We start from the raw sequence: 25,898 nt of genomic DNA, 5'->3' as shown, positions 1-25,898 counted from the left end.
ACTTTATTTAGAAGTTATTCTTAACAGTAATAGAAACTATCTGGCCATCCACTCCCTTATTCACTTATGGTAGCCAGATTTATGAAGTTGTAGGCTCATGATTGCCTACATTTTATGAGCAATTACTGTTGAGGTGGGATGAGACATGAGGAAACACACCTTACTGACATACTGTTTTGAGCAAACACTACTTCTTTAATCTTCACAGAATTCTTTAAAGATAGGTAGTAGGGAAACTTCCACAGAAAAATTTCTGGTGATAATTCAAATATACTCAGTTGACTCCCAACCTTGGCCAAACCCATGTTTTCAAAAAGGAGAAGGCTTATCCTCTCCCTTTCTGTTGGAAAGGGTAAGATGAGTTTAGAATTGATAGTTTCATAATTGCTTGGAGCTTTCTCGGTGTATCATCAATTGCATGTATGTCAATTTTTACTATTTTTTATGTCTTATACTATAGTACATACTGAATGAGAAAATATTATTTATCATTAATCTGGTAGTTATAATACCCTGCATTTTAGTTAGTAGAATTTTTGAACATCATATTTCATTATGGCAGGGTTTTATTGAATTACCTTGTTGGGGGGGGTCACACTTACACAAGTAGAATTGTCCCCCTATCCAAAATTTGGTTCAGATATCAAGACTGATGATGCTACACACACACGTGCATGCAAACGAAGGAGATATGAAAAAGTCTATTACTCACCCAGTGAGCCTTTCTGGGGAGAGCAGGGTGGATCACAAGCAGGTCTGAAAATGGCTTGAGAAGCAGGGAAAGTAGACCAGCTTGGAGTTTTTATGATTGTTAAGGTTCGGACTGGGGTTACTGATCCTGCATGGCTTTACATTTCTTCCCAAACCAAAGGGAGAAGCAAGCAGTCTTTCTTTCTTTCAATTTGCTCAGACGTGAGGCAGAAGATGAAGAGGGAGAGATGGCACTTTAAAGCCGTCAGTAGTTAAATACCAAAAATGCATACAGAGTCCCATTTTACACATTAGGAAATTTTATATAAAGTTCTGAGAGGTAATTAGTTCAAGATCACAAAACTATTAATTGTCAGAACCAGAACTCATGTCAGAGGGCAATTTCAAAGAACGTGCTTTTTCTACCATACCTACACTACCTTCCTCAGAAGAAAGTGACAGGATTAAAAATTAATGAGTTGCTTGTATATTTCCACTTGAAAATGTCTCCTAAGACTTGCTGTGATTGCAATGGATCTAAAGAGTAAATGCAGTTGAAACATCTGCACTCCTTCTTATAGACACATTGTTTCAGATCAGGACCAGCTTTTGGAAATCACTGTCATCTAAATAGCAGAATATTTTGAGATGTGACTGTAAAACTCTAGTACTCTAGTTCCTTCACCTGCTCAAATAAATTAAAAAAAAAATCCTACCAGCTGTGCTGAATGTTATAACAGGGGGGTAAAACCTCTTTGTGAGGTCGAGTTCACTTGTTCAGAAACAACAGGGGTTGAAGTTATAGAGTCAGCTTGGGTTCCAATGCCTGCTATTAGTTTACTTGTCTAGCTTTTGACTCCTATTGCTTAGGTCCTTCTTCTGATTCTTGCCTGTATAAAACACTCATCTCTTACCTCGTGAAGCCTGACATTACAGCTTTTCCTTTATCTCCTATGTGCTCTAAAGTTGATGCTGGAGCATTAATGCTTCCAGGTCTCTGCTTTATCACCCACACCCTATGCATCCTATCACAGTTTATATCATGGTATAATCTAGCCTTCATTTTATACCCTACCAGGAGCATCAGATGCATAATTATAGAGATCCTCTTGCCTGAAATAGTGTCCACTGGAACCAAAAGACAGAAAACTCATTTTGGGATGCTAGATATTCTCCTTCCCAGCACTGGTCTGCTGATTCCTCAAATGTTTTCTTATCTGAACAAAAAGTTCAGAACTGATTTTGTTTTTATTTTTATTTTAAAAATTTTATCAGTACTCATTTTTTTGTTGAGTAATTATTATCTTTCAGGTCTGTTTCCTCTTTGTCATGGAGACTTTGAGATATAGTTTATTGGAAGTCTGAAAGGTTGAGCCATTTAGAACAGTTTTAAGAATCTGAGAATGGCCAGGAAGAAATTTTCTCACTATTTACTAATATCTCATCATATGGGTTGGTCTTCTTTGATTCATTGTTGACCAATAGTGTCTGATAAAAGATGAACTCTATTCTCACTGTCTCCATTGAATTATAGGAAGTAAATTTAATATTCTCAATTCTAGAAATCTTCTCACTTGACAGAAACACTAAATCCATCTACAATTTGTATCAGTGATGGAATAATGGAATTCTACCATTCACTTTACTCCCCAGACCTTCCCCAATAGTAAGATGCAGTTCTCTATTTTTGTGGGGGTCTAGAAACCTAATGGAACTTGTACCTTTTAATATAGACTAGCATAACACAGAGAAAACCAAATTATGTTTCTGCACTAAGTAGTTAGAGTTCTTGGAAGGTCAGTCTATATATTTCTGAGGAGTCAAGAGTCCACCCATGTCAGAGAGCAGGTTGCTATATTCATCTTTCTAAAAGACCACTGTTGGATTAATGATGCCCAAAGGAAGTACATTTTAATCCTTCAAAATTTACCAAAATTAATGTCTTTAGAAACCTCAGATCCACTAAGGAGTCAACATTACTCCTTGAAGAGACAGTAATTTTTCCCTAAACTCCATGATTCAAAATGCAACATCAGTGTTTGTTTACCTGTGCATATTAATCTGATGTAGATCTATATCACTCATTATGGAGAGCAGAGACTGCTTGCCCAACTGATGAATTTCTACGATAACCTATGGCCCAGATCCTTGAGTCAGCATTACCGGTTTTGAAAGCCACATCTTTGTAGATGAGGCAGTGCTCTATGGTGGGAAGAACATAAACTTTATAGATTCTCTAGATTCAAATTCTCGTTCTGACATGTGATAGCTGTGTGGTATTTGACATGTTATTTTGTAGCTCTAAACATTAGTTTCATCTTTAATTAAAAATGGAGAGTAATACTTTTTTACCTCATAGAGACAGTATAAATATTTGAGTGAATGAAATCACTTCATTTACAGTGGCACCAATAACTTATAGCCACTATTATTAAAGATGATTGTTTGATGACCTTCAAGATGGTGGAGGAGTAAGACGTGGAGATCACCTTCCTCCTCACAAATACATCAGAAATACATCTACATGTGGAATAACTCTCACAGAACACCTACTGAACACTGGCAGAAGACCTCAGACTTCCCAAAAGGCAAAAAACTCACCATGTACCTGGGTAAGGCAAAAGAAAAAGGAAAAAAACAGACAAAAGAATAGGGACAGGACCTGCACCTCTGGGAGGAAGCTGTGAAGGAAGAAAAGTTTCCACACACTAGGAAGCCCCTTCACTGGTGGAGATGGAGAGGGAGTGGTGGCGGGGGGGAAGCTTCAGAGCCACGGAGGAGAGCGCAGCAACAGGGGTGCAGAGGGAAAAGCAGAGAGATTCCTGCACAGATGATCACTGACGACCAGCACTCACCAGCCTGAGAGGTTTGTCTGTTCACAAGCCGGGGTAGGAGGGGGCTGGGAGCTGAGGCTTGGGCTTCGGTGGTCAGATCCCAGAGAGAGGACAGGTTGGCTTTGTGAACACAGCCTGAAGGGGGCTAGTGCACCACAGCTAGTAGGGAGGGGGTCCGGGAAAAAGTCTGGAACTGCCTAAGAAGCAAAAGACCATTGTTTCGGGGTACACAAGAAGAGAGGATTCAGAGCACCACTGAAACAAGCTCCTGAGACAGGCATGAGCTGCGGCTATCAGCGCAGACACCAGAGGCGAGTATGAAACACTAATGCTGCTGCTGCAGCCACCAAGAATCCTGCAAGCACAGATCACTATCCACACTTCCCCTCTTGGGAGACTGTACAGCCCATCATTGCCAGGGTCCCATGATCCAGGGACAACTTCCTTGGGAGAACACACGGTGTGCCTCAGGTCGGTGCAATGTCACGCCGGCCTCTACCGCCGCAGGCTCACCCCGCATTCCATACCCATCCCTCCTCCTAGCCTGAGAGAGCCACAGCCCCCTAATCAGCTGCTACTTTAACCCCATCCTGTCCTAGTGAAGAACAGATGACCTCAGGCAACCTACATGCAGAGGCGGGGCCAAATCCAAAGCTGAACCCCAGGAGCTGTGCAGACAACAAAGAGAAAGGGAAATTTCTCCCAGCAGCCTCAGGAGCAGTGGATTAAATCTCCACAATCAAATTCATGTACCCTGCATCTACAGAATACCTGAACAGACAACGAATCATCCCAAAATTGAGGCAGTGGACACTGGGAGCAACTGTAGACTTGGGGTTTGCTTTCTGCATCTAATTTTTTCTGGTTTTATGTTTATCTTAGTTTAGTATTTAGAGTGTATTATAATTGGTAGATTTGTTTATTGATTTGGTTGCTCTACTCCTTTCTTGTTTTTTATATATAGATTTTTTTTTCCTTTTTCTCTTTTTGTGGGTGTGTAGGTCTATGCTCCTTTGTGTGATTTTGTCTGTATAGCTTTGCTTTTACCATTTCTCCTATGGTTCTGTCTGCCCGTTTCTTTGTGGGTTTTTTGTAGTATAGTTTTTAGCATTTGTTATCACTGGTGGATTTGTTTTGGTTTCATTGATCTCTTCTTTCTTTCTTTTTCTTCCTTTTTTTAATTACTCTTTAATTTTTTATTTTTAATAATTTTGATAGTTTTTATTTTACTAACTTTATTTTATTTTACCTTACCTTATTTTATTTTATTTTATTTTATTATTTATTTATTTACTTACATTTTTCTCCCTTTTCATCTGAGCTTTGTGGTTGACAGGGTCTTGGTGCTCTGGCCAGGTGTCAGACCTGTGCCTCTGAGGTGGGAGAGGTGACTTCAGGACATATGTCGACCAGAGACCTCCCAGGACCACGTAATATCAAAGCGTGAAAGCTCTCCCAGAGTTCTCCATCTGAACGCTAAGACCCAGCTCCATCAATGACCAGCAAGCTATGGTGCTGGACACCCTATGTCTAAAAACTAGCAAGACAGGAACACAACCCCACCCATTAGCACAGAGGCTACTTAAAATCATAAGAAGGTAACAGACACCACAAAACACACTACTGGATGCGGTCCTGCCCACCAGAAAGGCAAGGTCCAGACTCATACACCACAATACAGGCACCAGTCCCCTCAACAAGGAAAGCTACATAACCCAATGACCCAACCTTTGCCACTGGGGGCAGACACCAAAAATAATGGAAACAACAAATGTGCAGCCAGCAAAAATGAGACCCCAAACACAGTAAGTTAAGCAAAATGAGAAGACAGAGATGAAGGAGCAAGGTAAAAATCCACCAGACCAAACAAATGAAGAAGAAATAGGCAGTCTACCTGAAAAATAATTCAGAGTAATGATAGTAAAGATGATCCAAAATCTTGGAAACACAGAGGAGAAAATACAAGAAACACTCAACAACGACCTAGAAGACATAAAGAGCAAACAAACAATGATGAACAACACAATAAATGAAATTTAAAATTCCCTAGAAGGAATCAATAGCAGAAAAACTGAGGCAAAGCATGAAGATAAAATAGTGGAAATAACTACTGCAGAGCAGAATAAAGAAAAAAGAATGAAAATAATTGAAGACAGTCTCAGGAACCTCTGGGAAAACATTAAACCCACCAACATTTGAACTATAGGGGTCCCAGACGAAGAAGAGAAAAAGAAAGAGGCTGAGAAAATATTTGAAGAGATTATAGTTGAAAACTTCACTAATATGGGAAAGTAAATAGTGAATAATATCCAGGAAGCACAGAGAGTCCCGTACAGGATAAATCCAAGGAGAAACACTACAAGACACATATTAATCAAAATATCAAAATTAAATACAAAGAAAAATATTAAAAGCAGCAAGGGAAAAACAACAAATAATATACATCGGAATCCCCATAAGGATAACAGCTGATCTTTCAGCAAAAACTGCAAACCAGAAGGGAATGGCAGGACATATTTAAAGTGATGAAAGGGAAGAACCTACAACCAAGATTACTCGACCCAGCAAAAATCTCATTCAGATTTGACGGAGAAATTAAAACCTTTACAGAGAAGCAAAAGCTAAGAGAATTCAGCACCACTAAACCAGCTTTACAACAAATGCTAAAGGAACTTCTATAGGCAAAAAACACAACAGAAGGAAAAGACCTATAATAAAAAAAACCCAAACAATTAAGAAAATGGTAATAGGAGTGTACATATTAATAACTACCTTAAATGTAAATGGATTAAATGCTCCAACCAAAAGACATAGACTGGCTGAATGGAAACAAGAATAAGACTCATTTATATGTTATCTACAAGAGACCCACTTCAGACCTAAGGACATAAACAGAATGAAAGTGAGGGGATGGAAAAAGATATTCCATGCAAAAGGAAATCAAAAGAAAGCTGGAGTAACAATGCTCATATCAGAAAAAAATAGACTTTAAAAGAAGACTATTACAACAGAAAAAGAAGGACACTACATAATGATCAAGGGATCAATCCAAGAAGAAGATACAACAATTGTAAATATTTATGCACCCAACATAGGAACACCACAATACATAAAGCAAATGTTAACAGCCATAAAAGGGGAAATTGACAATAACACAATCATAGTAGGGGATTTGAAAACCCCACTTTCACCAATGGACAGATCATCCAAAATGAAAATAAATAAGGAAACACAAGCTTTAAATTATAAATTAAACAAGATGGACTTAATTGATATTTATAGGACATTCCATTCAAAAACAACAGAATACACATTCTTCTCAAGTACTCATGGAACATTCTCCAGGACAGGACATATCATGGGCCACAAATCAAGCCTTGGTAAATTTAAGAAAATTGAAATTGTATCAAGTATCTTTTCTGACCACAATTCTATGAGACTAGATATCAGTTACAGGAAAAAAAAACTGTAAAAAATACAAACACATGTAGACTAAACAATACACTACTAAATAACCAAGAGATCACTGAAGAAATCAAAGATGAAATCAAAAAATACCTAAAAAAAAGACAATAAAAACATGACAACACAAAACCTATGGGATTCAGCATAAGCAGTTCTAAGAGGGAAGTTTATACCAATACAATCTTACCTCAAGAAACAAGAAACATCTCAAATAAACAACCTAACTTTACACATAAAGCAATAAGAGATAGAAGAACAAAAAGTCCCCAAAGTTAGCAGAAGGAAAGAAATCATAAAGGTCAAATCAGAAATAAATGAAAAAGAAATGAAGGAAAAATATCAAGGATCACTAAAACTAAAAGCTGGTTCTTTGAGAAGATAAACAAAATTGATAAACCATTAACCAGTCTCATGTTCTTTGAGAAGATAAAAAAAATTGATAAACCATTAGCCAGTCTCATCAAGAAAAAAAAGGGAGAAGACTCAAATAAATAGAATTAGAAATGAAAAAGGAGAAGTAACAACTGACAATGCAAAAATACAAAGGCTCATGAGAGATAACTACAAGCAACTCTATGCCAATAAAATGGACAACCTGGAAGAAATGGACAGATCTTAGAAAAGCACAGCCTTCCAAGACTGAACCAGGAAGGAATAGAAAACACAAACAGACAAATCACAAGTGCTGAAATTGAGACTGTGATTAAAAATCTTCCAACAATCAAAAGCCCAGGACCAGACGGCTTCACAGGATAATTCTATTAAACATTTAGAGAAGAGCTAACACCTACCCTTCTCAAACTCTTCCAAAATATAGCTGAGGGAGGAACACTCCCAAACTCACTCTACAGGGCCACCATCACCCTGATACCAAAACCAGACAAAGATGTCACAAAGAAAGAAAACTACAGGCCAATATCACTGATGAACATAGATGCAAAAATCCTCAACAAAATACTCGCAAACAGAATCCAACAGCACATTTAAAGGACCATACACCATGATCAATGGGGCTTATCCCAGGAGTTCAAGGATTCTTCAATATATGCAAATCAATCAATGTGATAAACCATGTTAAGAAATTGAAGGAGAAAAAACATATGATGATCTCAATAGATGCAGAAAAATCTTTTGACAAAATTCAACACGCATTTATGATAAAAACCCTCCAGAATGTAGGCATAGACGGAACTTACCTCAACATAATAAAAGCCATATATGAAAAAAACACAGCCAACATTGTTCTCAATGGTGAAAAATTGAAACATTTCCTCTAAGATCAGGAACAAGACAAGACTGTCCACTGTCACCACTATTATTCAACATAATTTTGTAAGGTTTAGCCACAGCAGTTAGGGAAGAAAAAGAAATAAAAGGAATCCAAATAGGAAAAGAAGAAATAAAGCTGTAACTATTTGCAGATGACATGATACTATACATAGAGAATCCTAAAGATGCTACCAGAAAACTATTAGAGCTAATCAATGAATTTGGTAATGTAGCAGGATACAAAATTAATGCACAGAAACCTCTTGCATTTTCCTGTACACTAATGATGAAATATCTGAAAGAGAAATTAAGGAAACACTCCCATTTACCATTGCAACAAAAAGAATAACATACCTAAAAATAAATCTACCTAAGGAGACAAAAGACCTACATGAAGGAAACTATAAGACACTGATAAAAGAAAGTAAAGATGATACAAACAGATGGAGAGATATACCATGTTATTGGATTGGAAGAATCAGCATTGTAAAAATGACTATACTACCCAAAGCAATCTACAGATTCAATGCAATCACTATCAAACTACCACTGGCATTTTTCACAAAACTAGAACAAAAAAATTCACAATTTGTATGGAAACTCAAAAGACCCTAAATAGCCAAAGTAATCTTGAGAAAGAAAAATGGAGCTGGGGGAATCAGGCTGCCTGAATTCAGGGTATACTACAAAGCTACAGTAATCAAGACAGTATGGTACTGGCCCCAAAACAGAAATATTGATCAATGGATCAGGATAGAAAGACCAGAGACAAACCCACACACATATGGTCACCTTATTTTCAATAAAGGTGACAAGAATATACAATGGAGAAAAGACAGCCTCTTCAATAAGTGGTGCTGGGAAAACAGGACAGCTACATGTAAAGAATGAAATGAGAACACTCCTTAACACCATACACAAAAATAAACTCAAAATGAATTAAAGACCTAAATGTAAGGCCAGACACTATAAAACTCTTAGAGGAAAACATTGGATTATGTCTATGACATAAAGCACAGCAAGATCCTTTTTGACCCACCTCCTAGAGTAATGGAAATAAAAAACAAATGGGACCTAATGAAACTTAAAAGCTTTTGCAGAGCAAAGGAAACCATAAAGAAGATGAAAAGACAGCCCTTAGAATGGGAGAAAATCTTTGCAAATGAAGCAACTGACAAAGGATTAATCTCCAAAATATACAAGCAGCTCATACAACTCAATATTAAAAAAACACTCAACCCAATCCAAAACTGGGCAGAATATCTAAACAGACATTTCTCCAAAGAAGATATACAGATTGCCAGCAAACATGAAAGGATGCTCATCATCACTAATCATTAGAGAAATGCAAATCAAAACTACAATGAGATATCACCTCACACCAGTCAGAATGGCCATCATCAAAAAAATCTACAAACAACAAATGCGGGAGAGGGTGTGGAGAATAGGGAACCCTCTTGCACTGCTGCTGGGAATGTAATTTGATACAGCCACTATGGAGAACAGTATGGAGGTTGCTTGAAAACTAAATATAGAACTACCATACTACCTAGCAATCCCACTACTGGGCATATACCTTGAGAAAACCATAATTCAAAAATATTCATGTACCACAATGTTCATTGCAGCTCTATTTACAATAGCCAGGACATGGTAGAAACCTAAGTGTCCATCGACAGGTGAATGGATAAAGAAGATGTGGAACATATATACAATGGAATATTACACAGCCATAAAAAGAAATGAAATTGAGTTAATTGCAGTGAGGTGGATGGACCTAGAAACTGTCGTACAATGTGAAGTAAGTCAGAAAGAGAAAAAGAAATACCATATATAACACATATATATGGAATATAAAAGAAAAATAAAATAAAAGTTTGTGAAGAACCTAGGGGCAGGACAGGAAAAAAGACACAGACGTAGAGAATGGACTTGAGGACACAGTGAGTTGGGAGGGTAAGCTGGGACGAAATGAGAGAGTGGCATGGGCATATATACACTACCAAATGTAAAACAGATAGCTAGTGGGAAGCAGTAACATAGCACAGGGAGATCAGCTCGGTGCTTTGTGACCACCTAGAGGTGTGGGATAGGGAGGGTGGGAGGGAGACACAAGAGGGAGGAAATATGGGGATATATGTATATGTATAGCTGATTCACCTTGTTATAAAGCAGAAACTAACACACCATTGTAAAGCAGTTATATTCCAGTAAAAATGTTTAAAAGAAAGAAAGCCAGTTGTTTGGCATCATTGTCCATTTTGGGGGGAGCATATTCTATTTCAACGTTTTGGGTTTTTTTTCCTGAAGAAAGAAGTTGGTAGAAGATATCTATGTATTTTACTGAAAAGTTAGATATCAAATCTCAATTGACATTCATGTTACTTAGCAATAGTTTTAATATTCCTAGTTGATTCCCCTATTATTTCATTCTTCTATAGTACATGAACACCTTAATCTCTATAGGTAGCTCAGTCTTTTAATTGTAGATATAATCATTTTCTTTTCACTGTATATGCTCTCAATTTTCCTTTATTCTAGCTGGATATGACTATCTTTCCTTTCTTTTCCTTCTCTCTACTGATATTTCTATGGAGGACATCTTCACTCAAAGGAGTTTCTTTGAGCCCATCTCTTTCTTTAGGATCAGGCTCTAACACTTCCTCTTTCTACTGCATCTTCTCTCTTTTCCTTCTCAGTGATTTTTGTTTTTAGTTGAGTAGTGAGTTTGCACAACTCTTCTCTAATCTAAAATAACTTCCTATTCCTCTGATCTCTTTTTAACCTACTGTTCCATCACCTTACTCTCATTTTTCAGTGTGCTTCCAGAAACCTTTTATGAAAAAAAAGATGGGTTATAAAAATCTTCTATATGATATTAGTTTAATCTTGTAATCTATTTGAGTCTTGATTTCCTCTTTTAACAAGAAAAATAATGTATTTTTTCCATTGAAAGACTTTAAAAATATATGTAAATATATCTATATCTATATTTATATCTATCTATCTATCTATTATATATATTTCAAATATTAATTCAAAACAAAAACAAGAAAAATAAGGATGATCAAAAATTATAAGGGTAATTTAAGTTTTGTTTCCTGTGCTTTACTTCTTTTTCTTCTTGGTGGAATCAAAAAGGGACAATATTGTTGCCAAAAGTTGTTTGAAATGTGAATATGGTTAACAGTTTGAGAAACTGAAATGGAGTGAACCTCATTCCTTGGCACATAGTAGTCATTAAATCAATATTTGTAAAGGACTTTTCTAGGTGACATATTTCATATTGTGCCTTATATTTTATGATGAATAAAGTGGGTGTGGATCAGCTTGAATACCATGCATTCCTTATTATGCAATTTTGCTTTTTCAGCTGTCCTTTACCTATATATAATATATTTAAGAAAAGAGGTAGATTTTCCCTTAAATTGTGGATCCTGTCTTCCTTCTTTAACTTTAATTTGGACATCACAGTAACAAGGCTTATTATTTTTCATGAGCAGCTCACAATGTGATCTTTAGCATCATCATTATTTTCATGGTCATATTTATAACATAAAATGAAAGCTATTTTAATATTCAGTGCCACCTTTCTAGGAACCAAAGTTATGCCTTCCAGAGTCATGAAATAAAATCAGTAGCTTATCCTGTATGAGATGAATACTATGATGTGACTGCGGCATGAATCCCCAAAGTTTCACTCTAATAAGGCATGCTTCTCTTCTGATTTAGAGATTATAGAAATCAAGTTGAACGATAATTATAAGCCAGGATCTATGTAGGCAAACTGATACGTCATTTTTTATTAAAATAAGAAAAAGGTACAATTAGCTAATGTTATTTTACACACTTTTATCACCTTAGTCATTAAGGTTCTGAAAGCATCAATTAAATACCTCAAGGACCAGGAAATTACACAATATGCTAAACATCTGCTATCTTGGCTCAACAATAAATGATTATGAAGTACTATGTTAACATGTAGAATCTGTTAAGATAGATTAAAGTGAATACTAATCAAACAATGTCAGTTAGAGTAAAAGTTAGTAAAAAAAAAAATTGATGTTAACAATATTTTTCTTTGAACTGACATTAGTCACCAAAAGTATAGTTTATATACACAAGGCAAAACTGTTTTAAATAATTTTGTACATAATTTTCGATGATTATCAAGATGGAAAATGATAATATTATCTTGTATTTCATACGTTAAACTTATAGAGTTGATATGTATACATGATTTCCCATAATATCTTTAAATATAAATATTTGTATGGAAAATATCTCTTATACACTTCTGGGGAAATAAATCAGATGTAATTTTGATTAAGAGAATTTTTGCTACTAAAGTATTATCTTGTAAGGAATTCTAAAAGCATTGTTTTTTGTATAAAAGGAATAGATTGACTTTTTTAGTCCTTGCATTTTTTTTGACAGTCTGTACAAATATAAATTAAAGGTTAATCATAAGTATTTTGGTATCACAAAGAATCCACAACTAAGCTTTTAAATTACAAATAAAAATCACTTATTTTGTTTTAACCTTTATAATGAAAATTGTTTTATCATTAAAGGATCAAAATGTACTTACGACTTCCTTGGATTTTTAAAGTGGTAATGAGCAGTAAACTAGGCAATTACTCATACATATTACTAAATGTCACTCATTGAAAAGCAGCAAACTATGAGGAAGGAAAGATATCATCTATTAAGAGGAGAGACTTTGGTCTGATTTCATACTCCCTGAGTTCTCATTCTTCAGTGTAATGCTTGAATAATTTTATGTACAGCATTACAAATAAAGGTAGAAAATTCTTGAAGTCTGTTTGACTTTGGCTTAATTGAAATGCCTTTTCCACAATTGTGTGTGCTACTTCAACCAGCAAACTCAATGTGCTTTTAAATGATTCAAAGCTAGATAGTATATCACAATTTATAAATGATACATCATGATGTTAAGATAAATCCGTGTTTCTCTAGCCAATCCACTGCCTTGGGTTTCTGTAAATCTCTTTTATCTGCACCAATAATTACCTTACTTCAGCAAGGGAGTTTTAATTAAATGTCATCCTTTAAAATCAAGAAACACTTACAAGGTCAAGTAGGTCTAGGATAAAAACTAAAGTTTGCTCTCAAATCATGGCTTACTTGATATTCTGCTGTAAAGAAAAATTGTGAAAGGGGCATACATAATTCTCCTCATGCAATTTTAATGAGATTTTGACCGGTTCAGAATTGTTTCCTCTGTATAATTTTACTTCTGTTAGTTGAAGGATATTGCTTTCTTACTTTTGACTATGGAAAATATTTCGGGCGATAAATCTAATATTTCTTATTTTTAAGAAAATTCTTTTTTTGAGACCTGGAGTCAATTTTTGCTAAAAAAAAAAAAAAGTGAAGGAACTACCTGGATTATAATTCTTTAGCTGCTTTTAGAAGTCAACAGCTAATTTTGTTTACTATTTTATTGTATTTGTGTATGTGTATAAATATATAAATGGTATGAGATATGTTATACAATTTCTAAGCTATTAGAGGGATAACCCAGATTACATACTTATTTCAGTGATTTTGGAAGAATATGAAATCTCAAGATATGCAATGCTTACACTATAAAAAAAACACACCTCCATTCCTTTATTCAATTACTTTTATTTAGTATCTAATACATGTATGTTAAGTGGAGACAGAAGGAAATAAGCAATAATTTTACAGAAACAGAAAGCGTCATGCAGTAGCTGGAGTCTTAAGAAACATAATACTAACATTTATTAATCACTTTAATGCAAAAATGACACTATATGATAGATGAACAAAGTGAAAGGAAAAAAAAAAAAAACCTGGCCCACGTCACACAAATAGTACCAACATTAGTATTTGAATCCAGTTATTAGAGTTCTAGAGTATATAATCTTAAGCCTTAGGCTCTCCAGCCTCTAATAGGTAAAAATTTGCAATTTGGACAAGACAGGATTTGACATACTGTCAAATAAGAGAAAATCTGATCAAAGATTGAGGTACACCATAGCATTGTATGTTGTGCAGACTTGGACAAAACTTTCTCCAATATGCAATCTTATCTACTTCTCCAGCTTCATCTCAAATCCTGCATTAATATGAAGTGCTTATATGCACACATTCTCTTCTCTGTATCTTTGCATATGCTATCACTCTATTTGGGGACCCCTCTCACCATCTGCTTTTCCTGTATCCTTTAAACCCAACTCAATATCCACATCTTTTGTTAAGTCTTTCTATATCCTATCTCTCTTCTGTTCTCTTATATACCCTAAGTATCTTATTCTATTGAATTTAATGCATGTTTTCTAAATATCTATTTAAGTAATTATTACTAGTGTTTCACATGCTAGCCTATAGTAAATACTGATAAGATTCTGTTGATCCAAACTGAACTTACACATGAACCTTGTTTTTTTACTGTTTTCCTTTCAGCTGATACATATTAGAAAATGAAACTTTTAATGACTGAGTGAATGAATTGTATGATATGTGTGCTAGACATGTGCACTTGACTTAGAATATACTAGACCTGAGTTTGACTCTCATTTCTGCCATTTAATTGACATTTAGTTAGTCCAGATGCTCAGCCTCCTTGAACTTCAGTTCCTTCACCTATAGAGAAGGGAAAATAAAAGCCACCTTCCTATGTGATCACCAATGTGGAATGTGAAATGAGATAATGTATGTAAAATGGTCACTATAACACTGGATGGATAGTCCATGTTCAATATATAATATATAATAGTTATCAGGTATTAATTAGGCATTAACCTAATTGGGTATCAGATATTAGTATTTTTATTATGATGAATATTCCTAGTTTTATTCCTTAAAAATTTCCCAAACTTTATCCATCAACAATAATCTCCATATGATTATAAGTTAGGAGCATTTATAAACTAGTCAATACAAAGATTAAAACAGGTAATATAAAGTCGAAGACTTTTACTATTTCAAAGGAAAAAGAAAAGATATTCTAAAAAATGTGAGAGACTTTTACAGGTGAAACAGCAGGGAATTATAATGTGACCGAATTTTAACAAGTTTCATATGATTACCAAGCTGTCTATTGATATTCATTTTCTAGAGACTACTAAATTGTTCCACACTTCTGGAAAAAAGTCATTGAAACTTCCATTTCATTATGTATACTGCCTTTGAGAGACCAGGGGCTGCCCTAAAGAGACATTCAGTATGGGACTAAAAGCATTTGAACCATTTACAAAGTGAAAATGGGTATATTAGTGCAAAGTGAGACATTCCTGTAAATTTTAAAGACTTTTAAAAGACTTTAAATAATAACTTAAAGTTATTCATGTATATTCTAGCCATGCAAAAACTCTAAATTTTGTACTTGCATAAGTCAAGTAAGTCAGTAATATGCTTTAGTTAGTCATAAGTGAATTAGTAACTAGGGCTATTGGAACAGAAAATCAGTGCAAATTAAACCTCATGTGAAATTTCAACATGATTCATATAGATGTTTTGAGCTACTGATTCTCTACTTTCATTTAGTATCATTTGTTCAAAATAGAGTAAATGAAAGATGTTCTTATATTAAGTTAAAGGCCTATGCTTCATAAAGTGTACAAAATGTCATTGCTCTACTAATTTCAGCCATATCTCAATTTAGACAAAAGGAATATTTAGGAAATTCAAACATTTTGTAAATTAGCTTTAATAAAAATTGTGTATTGTTGATTATATTTGTAAATTATGAAAACATTGTGAATGCTCAAGACATTCACATTTACAAAACAAAACTATGTATTCATTTCCTTAACTCTTATGATTAAACGTTTGAAAATACTGATAACTATGTATAAGGACATTTGTGCATACACATTAAGAATCCACAAAACTACTTGAATTTACCAAGTATGATTCAACATTCTTTTTTTAAATATATATTTGGAATTTTAATTTAGAAGGAGGAGTATTTTATTGCTTAGTGTTTGGTAAAACACTCTTCTCTTCTTCGAGAAAATAAGCAGTGATTCTACTTAATCAAATGTCTGAATTCTCTGCGGGACATTCTCCCAGGTTTTTCTCCAAAAATTGCTTTCTCATTATAGTTTATGTATTTTCAAGTAAGAAGCAATTATTAAAAAAAAAAAACTACTACTGAATCTTTGATTCCTCTATCCATTTATTAATTCCAACATCTACTGAGTTTTTACACTGTGCAAATCACACAATTCCTTCTCATCTGGAGCATTTTATTTTTGCAAAGACAAACTGCTTTGTAAATATCAATACTACAATGATTTATAACATAAGAACTACAGTAAGAAGTACAAAGAAAGCTGTTTAGGAATCCTTAGAAGGAAGGGATAATTTTTAATCATGACAGTCAGATTTTCATAAAAGTAGTGACATTTGAGCAGTGACTAAAACATTACTGATTCCACAGATGGAGCCAAAGGAATGGCATTCTAGATGAAGGGAATGGCATCAGCCAAAGCAGAGATCTGGGACAATGAAAAGTATATTTGAGGAATGCCACATAGATATTAAGTGGAGTCTTTATTCATGCAGAGTGTAAAGTAATTTGGAGACTAATTTGCAAAATTCTTGTGTGCCAGGTTACAAAGTTTAAATTTGGCTTATATTTAACTACTTCATTATTTGTTTATTTTCTGTCTCATGTTAAAATGTATTTGACTTGAGTTATAAAAATGTTTTAAAATTTAGAACAGAAATAAATTAATAAAAATATAAATAGAAATGCTAGAACTTAAGTTGACAGGTTTATGAGCAGGCACATGAAAGAATAATATAGATATTTATATATAAATAAAGAAAGTCTGGAAGTGGCATGGACAAGGGGCAATGGACTATTGGAGGAGGACTCTAAAAGCCTTGAACCTTGTCTTCCTCATCACTATTTGGAAAGGTATTGATCTAATTAATGGACTACTATAGACCTAACCAAGTTTTTGGGGACTGGCAGCATTCACTATTCAGCGTGAAAATGTAAAAGGCAATGACAAAGGCATTGCAAAGAATAAATCGAACAATTTGGACACTGAAGGAACATATGCAATTAGAATAATCAAGGCGAGAGAAATCTATGCCAAAATTGCTTGAGCCATAAGATGAATAAATATTTTTCCTTTCTAAAAATTATTTTTCTATTCAAGCATCCATAGATGGAGATCTAATGCAGGCACAGAAAGTGAGATTAAGTGTAAAGCAAGTTTCTACTTCTTCCCCTCATATATAGGAGATTGGAAATATTTATAATTTCTTTACATTCCTCCCATTGTAATGCAGTCTACGTTTGCTCATCTTGAATCTGGGATAATTTGTGATTAATTTGATGAATAAAGTACCACTGAAGTGAAACTATTCAAATCTGAATCTAGGCTTCAAGGAGACTGGCAGTCTTTACCTTGGTTTCTGGGAATCCTGAGCCATCATATAAAACATCTGACTAGCCTCGTGGAGGGGCCTTGAGATTTCACTGAGATGGAGGGAACCCAGCTCAGTGACTAGATGAATACCACTAACTGGAGCATAGAATCACCTAGATGAGCCCTGTGTAAATTCCTGACCCACAAAACTGTGGTATTGTTTTTCAGTCCCTAAGTGTTGTATGATTTATTACACAGAAATAGATCACTGAAACAGCTTATTTACTAAAATTTTGCATAGAAAATTTCATCTTACTTCCCAGAATATTACTTAAAATAAGTTATAGAATTTATTTATCAAACAATAATTATATATTGAGTAGTTATATATGAAATACTATAGTAGATGCTAAGATCATGCACATGAAAAAAGATACAAGCTCTGCTGTCTAGAGGTCACAATCTAGTAGAGAAGTAAGGGAGATTTATAAAATAAGTGGATAGGGTACCTTCAGCCATATCAGGAATTTGCAGAGATTAACTGAGCAGAAAAGGCAAAGATCATAAATGTAGTGAGAAAAATAAAAACAAAGGAACAAAAACATATTGACTTAATCATTTAAAAATATTGTTGCTCAAGGGAGCATGCAAATTATAAATAAACCTCTGAAAATCAAACTTCCACATACATTTAAGGAGATAAAAAAATGAGGAAAATTTTGAGTTCTTTAGAAAAAAGAGAAAGTAACTTAGAATATAAGATACCAGAATCTTTCCTTCAGTGTCAGAATTCACCCAATACCATTTTAGAGAGTTCATTTATTGGCCCTATATCAATTTTTCCAGAAGAAAGAGTTGAAAGAATTCTTCTTCATTCAATTATTTTGTGACCAAAGAAAAGAGTTCACTGTAGAAGTGGTAGTTGTATAACTTGGTACTAATAGTTTTCCTCTTTCATGTTATGTTTTGGACAGACTTACTAGTGGTGAAATAAACCCACCAGTTTTTCTAAAATCATATGTTGAATCTAAATCTGCCCATCAATATTCTTAGTTCACTCATGTGTTAGTCCTCTACAGTCCCTCCTAGGTGTTGACAGAAAGAGTGACTGTCAGCTCCCATCTTAATTTCTCTGTTTCCATCTTCCTTATTTTTCAAAAGCTGGTCCCATTTGCATGTTTAGTTCTATTCTAATAGAGAAACCAATTATAACTAATTGTGAAGAACTTAAGCACTGTCTGATAAGGTCTTTTTTTTTTTTTTTTTTTTTTTTTTTTTTTTTGGTACGCGGGCCTCTCACTGTTGTGGCCTCTCCCATTGCGGAGCACAGGCTCTGGACGTGCAGGCTCAGCAGCCATGGCTCACGGGCCCAGCCGCTCCGCAGCATGTGGGATCTTCCCGGACCGGGGCATGAACCCGTATTCCCTGCATTGGCAGGCGGACTCTCAACCACTGCGCCACCAGGGAAGCCCCAGGTCTTATTTTTAAGTAACCTTTCTAGGATAATTTGTCTTTGGGTGCAGTAACCCATAGCTGACTTTTAGCCACATTTTGTTTCCCTAATCTTTTTCACTGTTAATGCAACCAACACATGACCAATACTGAGCAGCAGATATTGCAAGTTACTGAAAACCAGTTCCTTCTTCTCCAATACTTTTATTTAGACAGTACTTCTCCACCCATTTCCTAAGTCCAGCTTTCCTTCTTATCTAACAAATTGTATGAGATTCTACTTTTGCCCCTCTTTTCTAGTTTCTCTTTTGTTTTGTTTTTTGTTTTTCCTTAGTCATCAATTAACCTGTTCTTAAGAAGGATAGGGAAAACAACAGGAGAGCACCACTCCTACTCTTGATTGGATGAAAGTTGCACTCAATCTTTTCACTAAGGAGTAGATCTCCCATATAATGATAATGCTTCTTTGGTTTTTATTATAATCTAGTTAATGTGAAAAAATGTTTTCAGAACTGAGAAAAACATAGCCATAAACAATATACTGTTACCAAACAAAGTAATTGTTGTCGGACAAACTTCATGTGCCAGATGCCCAGTGAGGCCAAATAAACCAAAGTGTTGGAGTTTGGAGCAGAGAAATGTTTATTGCAGGGCCAGGCAAGGAGAATGGGTAGTTCTTGCTCAAAAACACTGAACTTGGGGCTTCCCTGGTGGCGCAGGGGTTAAGAACCCACCTGCCAAAGCAGGGGACACAGCCTCAAGCCCTGGTCTGGGAAGATCCCACATGCCAGGGAGCAACTAAGCCCGTGCACCACAGATACTGAGCCTGCACTCTAGAGCCCTCGAGCCACAACTACTGAGCCCACCTGCCACAACTACTGAAGCCCACGCACCTAGAACCCGTGCTCTGCAACAAGAGAAGCCACCACAATGAGAAGCCTGTGCACTGCAATGAAAAGAAGCCCCCGCTCGCCACAACTAGAGAAAACCCGTGTGCAGCAATGAAGACCCAATGCAGCCAAAAAAAAAATAAAATAAAATAAGAATTAAAAAAACACTGAACTCCCTGATGGTTTCGGGGGAAAAGTTTTTATAGGCAAAATTTGGTGTGAGGGCTGCAGGGTGTGTGACTTTCTTCGATTAGCTGGTGTTTAGGTAGCAGGGCAGTGCTCCAGAAATCTTGTGCTCTGTCTGAAGTTGCCATCCTCCACCTAGTGGGGACCTTAGTTCTGCAGAAGAGCTCAAAGATAGTGTTATGCATATTCCTTAAGGAGGAATGAGGGCCCTGCCCCAAACTTGCACTATTGTTTATTGACAATATTCCCTCCCTTCCCTGATTAGCAACTGTTTGAACCTGCCCTTCGGAACACAGCGAAGGTCAAGGAAGCTGAATGAAGCCTATTTCCTACAAACAAGAAACATGGTGGGGGGGACATATAAAGGATTTGTATCCAGGAGCCTCACAGGGTCCTGCTCAGTTTCAATACTTAGTCAGGTAGATATTTCTTCCTTAAGTATATCCCCTCTGTTCCATATCTTATAGTGGCTCAGGGAAACTCCCTTATCAAGAATCTGTACAACTTTTTGCCAAGGTCATTTTCTCCAATTCCAGACAAGAAGCCATAATCCTGTTAGAATATTAGTAGATTATTATAAAATCCATTTTTCCTTCACTGGTCATGTCAAAGGGAATGTCTTTGTACTGGGAATGTTTAATCTCTGAGCCTCAACTATACTTTTGGGAAGAAAGTCACTCATAAGTTTTTGATAAGGTGCATTCTGTTCTCTTTCTGAGTCATCTCTTGCATTGCTTAGGATGGAGTTGATTCAAAATTCTCCATGCTACATTGCTGATATATTCTGGAATAACTTCATTCAGATCAGACCCAACCAACTTCTGGATCCTAAGGGCTCTCCTAGAGCTGTTCAAAATATTATAGTATCTCTGGGAGAGTAGAGATTGCCTTTGTAAGTAATTACAAGACTTCATAGAGGAGGAAAATACTTCATAGAAGAGGCAATATTAAAGTTGAGCTTAAATGATCAGTAGAAATTTGTTGGGTAAGAAACTGTGAAAAAGGAACACCAGCCAAAGGAACAATGTTTTACAATGGCATACTTATTAGGGAAGATGTTTAGGGTGCCCTGGGGAAGGGGCAGGTAATGAGACTTGATAGTGAGATTTGGGACAGAACAGGAAGGATCCTGAATAACATGCTAAGCTTACTTGTCTTTATATAGGCGATAGAAGGAAGGCACATGACAGGTTATCTCCTGCTCTTCTAGATTCCTGAAAGGTCTCCAGTTTTGAAAGCTGCCAGAGGTAATTAGTGGAAACATAGAGAGGAAATCAGAAGAGAAGTCACCATGAAAAGACGCCAATAGGGGGCTTAAGGGAGAACTGTTGTTGTGTCAGTAGAGATACCCAGAGCTACCTCTAAGAGTACCAAAACCCGCATTTGATTTGCACTGGAAGAAATTTAGGGAGGAACTGGAAGTTTGGGAAAATGATTTGTGAAGGAGTCAAAGCTGTTAATATTCCCTAAATCATTGTGATTGACTTAAGAAGAGGGCCAGTGAAAGTGAGCAGAGTGAAGGGCTTTGGGTCAACAAGTGTAATGGGATAGGAATGTGGAATAGGAACAGGAGTGTGGCATGGAAAACTGGCTGCTAGGAACAAATTTTGCATAATATTATATAGACAAATAGATGGACAGGGAACAACAGTATGAATGAGGAAGCGCTCAAAAGCCCCAATTGCACTTCCAAGCATATTTGTCTTTGTTTAACCAAATTCATGTCACAATTTGCTAGCTTAACAAACTTGAAAATGTAACAAAAAAGACAGAAAAAAAAAACTTTCTTTCAGTAATTGGGCTTTAAACTCATTTTTTTAGGCATGTATTTTTGTTATCCAACAGTAAGATACATTTCTCACATTCTTTGTCACCAGTTTTCTTTTTCTTCATATTCAGATGTTCCATCATTAAATTCTGACTAACTACCTTCCAGCAAAAATATGTGACATATTTGCCTCTTGGATTATGTTTTTCTTAAATGCACTATGTTTTCTGCTCCTTAAAAGTGGATATTAGAGTTAGGTGTAACTTGTATAGAAGTTTGATCTATTTTTAAAAAAGTTTTATAACAAGATTCTTTTCCATACTATGTTAAAGCTGAGGATTGTGTCTACTGGAAAAGTCAAATAAAACCACACTGCAAGCAAAATGAAAACAAAACAAAACAAAACAGACCTTTGACTTTCGTTCAACACCATCAACCCCTAAGCCATTCAGTTATACTCTTTATCCTAATAGGCTTCCAGCAATGAAATTAATATTTCAAAACACAGAATCTGTTCCTACAGTTTAGTAGTATTGTCAGACATTTTTCAAGGTCCAAGCCCTGCAAATCAGATGGGAATTAATTTTGAAAAAATATTTTTTTCCCTCTCTCTGCTAATGGAGATGTGTTTTTTGTTTGTTTGTTTGTTTGTTTTGTGGTATGCGGGCCTCTCACTGTTGTGGCCTCTCCCGTTGCAGAGCACAGGCTCTGGACACGCAGGCTCAGCATCCATGGCTCATGGGCCCAGCCGCTCTGTGGCATGTGGGATCTTACCGGACTGGGGCACGAACCCATGCCCCCTGCATCGGCAGGTGGACTCTCAACCACTGCGCCACCAGGGAAACCCCCAAGTATTTTTAATACAATAACATAGATAAGGAACATGATGCTTCTTATAAATACTTGTCTATGTTATTAACCATTAATTGGGTGTATTCAACATCCAAAGGCCCCTCCTCACTGCTACCATGATTTGGTGACCTACGAATAGTATGAACGCTTTCATGTTATTTAAAGAATGCTGAAAAGTCTCAAACAAAGAAGGGTATAGAACATGAAAATCACTAAGCAGACAATTTATTTTTAGTAAAGGATTGTAAAATTGAGAAAATGATAATCCCAAAGCCATAGCAGTACCAGAATAGTTTATTTAATCAAGCAAGAGGAAAGTAAGTAAACCAAAAAGTGACTACTTATTATCATGTCAGTTCTACTAAAAGTTTGAGCAGACCCTGATTTACTAACATTTGTAGAAATCTGAACAAAGAAGGACAAATCAGATTAATAATTAATTCACAATTGACAAAAATCATTAGACTGCAGAGTTGTTCCTATGAATTGCAGATCCCATCTGACATTCACCATATTACTTCTCATACCAAAGTAGATATGGGCAAATTAACTGTGAGCTGCCACAATGGGTAAACTGAAATACAGGTCAATGCTGTTATTATGAAGACAAAACCAGCACACCAAAATGCTTTCCTCCCACTGTCTAACATCATCCATATTGATGTTTTCTGTCAATATATAATAATATACTGTCACACTTGATAGAACAGGAGGAACAGATTACAGAGAAATTACACTGGAATATATTTTTATACATTGTTTCTCTGGAACCATATAATAAAAGCAATTATTGATTTAGGAAATTTGACTCATTGTCCCAAAAGATACATAAAGCTTGGCAGGAGAAGTTACATATTTTTACTCATTTGACCGGTATGTTTAAAAGAGTTGGTGAAAAGAAAAATATCTGGAATTTATTCTTCTCACACTCTTCCCTTGCTTCCACATATGAAGGATAAATGGTTGGAGTGGTTCCTGATTTTTCATATTCTCTCTGCAAATACAAAAGTCTGCTTCTTCGTAATAGCCTATCTTCTTCACCCACTTTTGCATCCCTAGTCTGAGCCACCCTTGCTTTTCCCCTGGTCCTGGGGTACTGTAGTGTTCTTCTAAGGGGTTTCCCCGTGGCCCAAGCATTTATTAAAATTATAATCAGTGAACATCACTCCTGTGTTAAGAACTTGCTGGTGGTGTCCCATATAACTCAGAGTAAAAACCAGTATCACTAATAAGTCTCCATAATTTGCTCCCGAAGCTCAATGTTTCATTACCCTTCTGACCTTATCTCTTGCCAGTCTCCCACAATAATAGCTACTGCTCAACAGCCACATGGGCCAACATTTGGCCTTCTAAAAAACTGCAGGGGACACTACTGCCTTAGGGCCTTTTTATTTGTACCTTCTACCACTTAGAAAGGCCACTTTCTCAACAAGGCTGTCTTTGATCCAACTCTATTTGTAAATACACTTTCACTGCATTTTTCTTCTCTGCTTTATTTTTCCATAGCAATTATTAAAAACTGCTACACATTTTACATACATACTTAGTTTTATGATGAATTTAAATATAAGCTTTATCATGGCATTGACTTTTTTAGGGCATGAGGGAGTATCTTTTTCTATTATTGGTACCCTCAGCATCTGAAACAGTTCTTTTTTTTTAATTTAATCTATTTTATTTTATTTTTTATTTTTTGTTTGGCTGTGTTGGGTCATTGTTGCTGCACGCAGGCTTTCTCTAGTTGTGGTGAGTGGGGGCTACTCTTCATTGCAGTGCACAGGCTTCTCATTGCAGTGGCTTCTTTTGTTGTGGAGCATGGGCTCTAGGTGCACAGGCTTCAGTAGTTGTGGCACGTGGGCTCAGTAGTTGTTGCTTTCAGGCTCTAGAGCTCAGGGTCTGTAGTTGTGGCCCACAGGCTTAGTTGCTTCGCAGCATGTGGGATCTCCCCAGACCAGGGCTTGAACCCGTGTCCCCTGCATTGGCAGGGAGATTCTTAACCACTGTGCCACCAGGGAAGGCCTGAAATAGTTCTTTACACATGGTAGCCTTTCAATAGTTTTCTCAATGAGTAAATGTATCACTCAATCAGGGAAAACATATATCAGAGTACTTATAATTTAAAGTACTATATATCTTATAAAAGCCTGTGTTAAAAACAAGAATTCTAACTTTCATCTCACCTATGGCAGTAAACTCCATTTTATAAATATAGCAGCCATTAAACAAATAACTAATGGGTTGAATATTTTACTAGTTTTCCATTTATCATAGCAAATCACTATTACAGATCTCCCTGAAATGGTGAAGAGCTTCAGCATTCTTAATTGTTTAGTCATAGATTTATTCACTATTTAATATTATAAATGGATGGAAATACAAAGAGTCAAAAACATAAGGCTGAAAGTCTGAGAGCCACACCCAATTGAAAGTCTATGAGAAATACAGAGAAAATGTATCTGACATTACAAGGGGAATCATATGGAACAATTCATTATACACACAAATCTTTATGAGCAAGTCTATTGGTAAACTGAAATATACCTGGAACTAAATTCATTTGGCTCATTTACGTAAGTAAGAGAGAACATGAAGTTATTGTAATGAGTATAAATCCTAGAGTTTGGAAAATAAGTAATATGTAATACTTATTTATGGACACCAATATATCTCTACTGTGATATCTGAATATTGGGGACTGAGGTGATCTTAAATGATAACTAGTACTTAGTCATTATGATGATTAACTTTATGTGTCAACTTAGCTGGCCACAGTGCCCAGATATGTGGTCAAACATTATTCTGAAAGATTCTGTGATGGTGTTCTTGTATGAGAGTAATATTTAAGTCACTGGACTTTGAATAAAGCACATTACCTTCCAGAAATCAGGTGGGTCACATCTAATCAGCTGAAGACCTGAAGAGAACAAAAGACTGACTTCCCCTGAGTAAGAGGAAATTCTACCAGCAGATAGTCTTTGGACTTGAAGTGCTACACTAGCTCTTTCTTGGAGAAAGAAACTTCAAGTGCCAAACATCAAGGAAATGAAACATGTATATGTGGTATAGGACCTCATGGAAACAGATCTCTATCAGCTCTTGAAGACACAACACCTCA

The sequence above is a fragment of the Mesoplodon densirostris genome, chromosome 2, assembly GCF_025265405.1.
Source record: "Mesoplodon densirostris isolate mMesDen1 chromosome 2, mMesDen1 primary haplotype, whole genome shotgun sequence".
NCBI lineage: Eukaryota > Metazoa > Chordata > Mammalia > Artiodactyla > Ziphiidae > Mesoplodon > Mesoplodon densirostris.
This window is presented reverse-complemented; position numbering follows the sequence as displayed.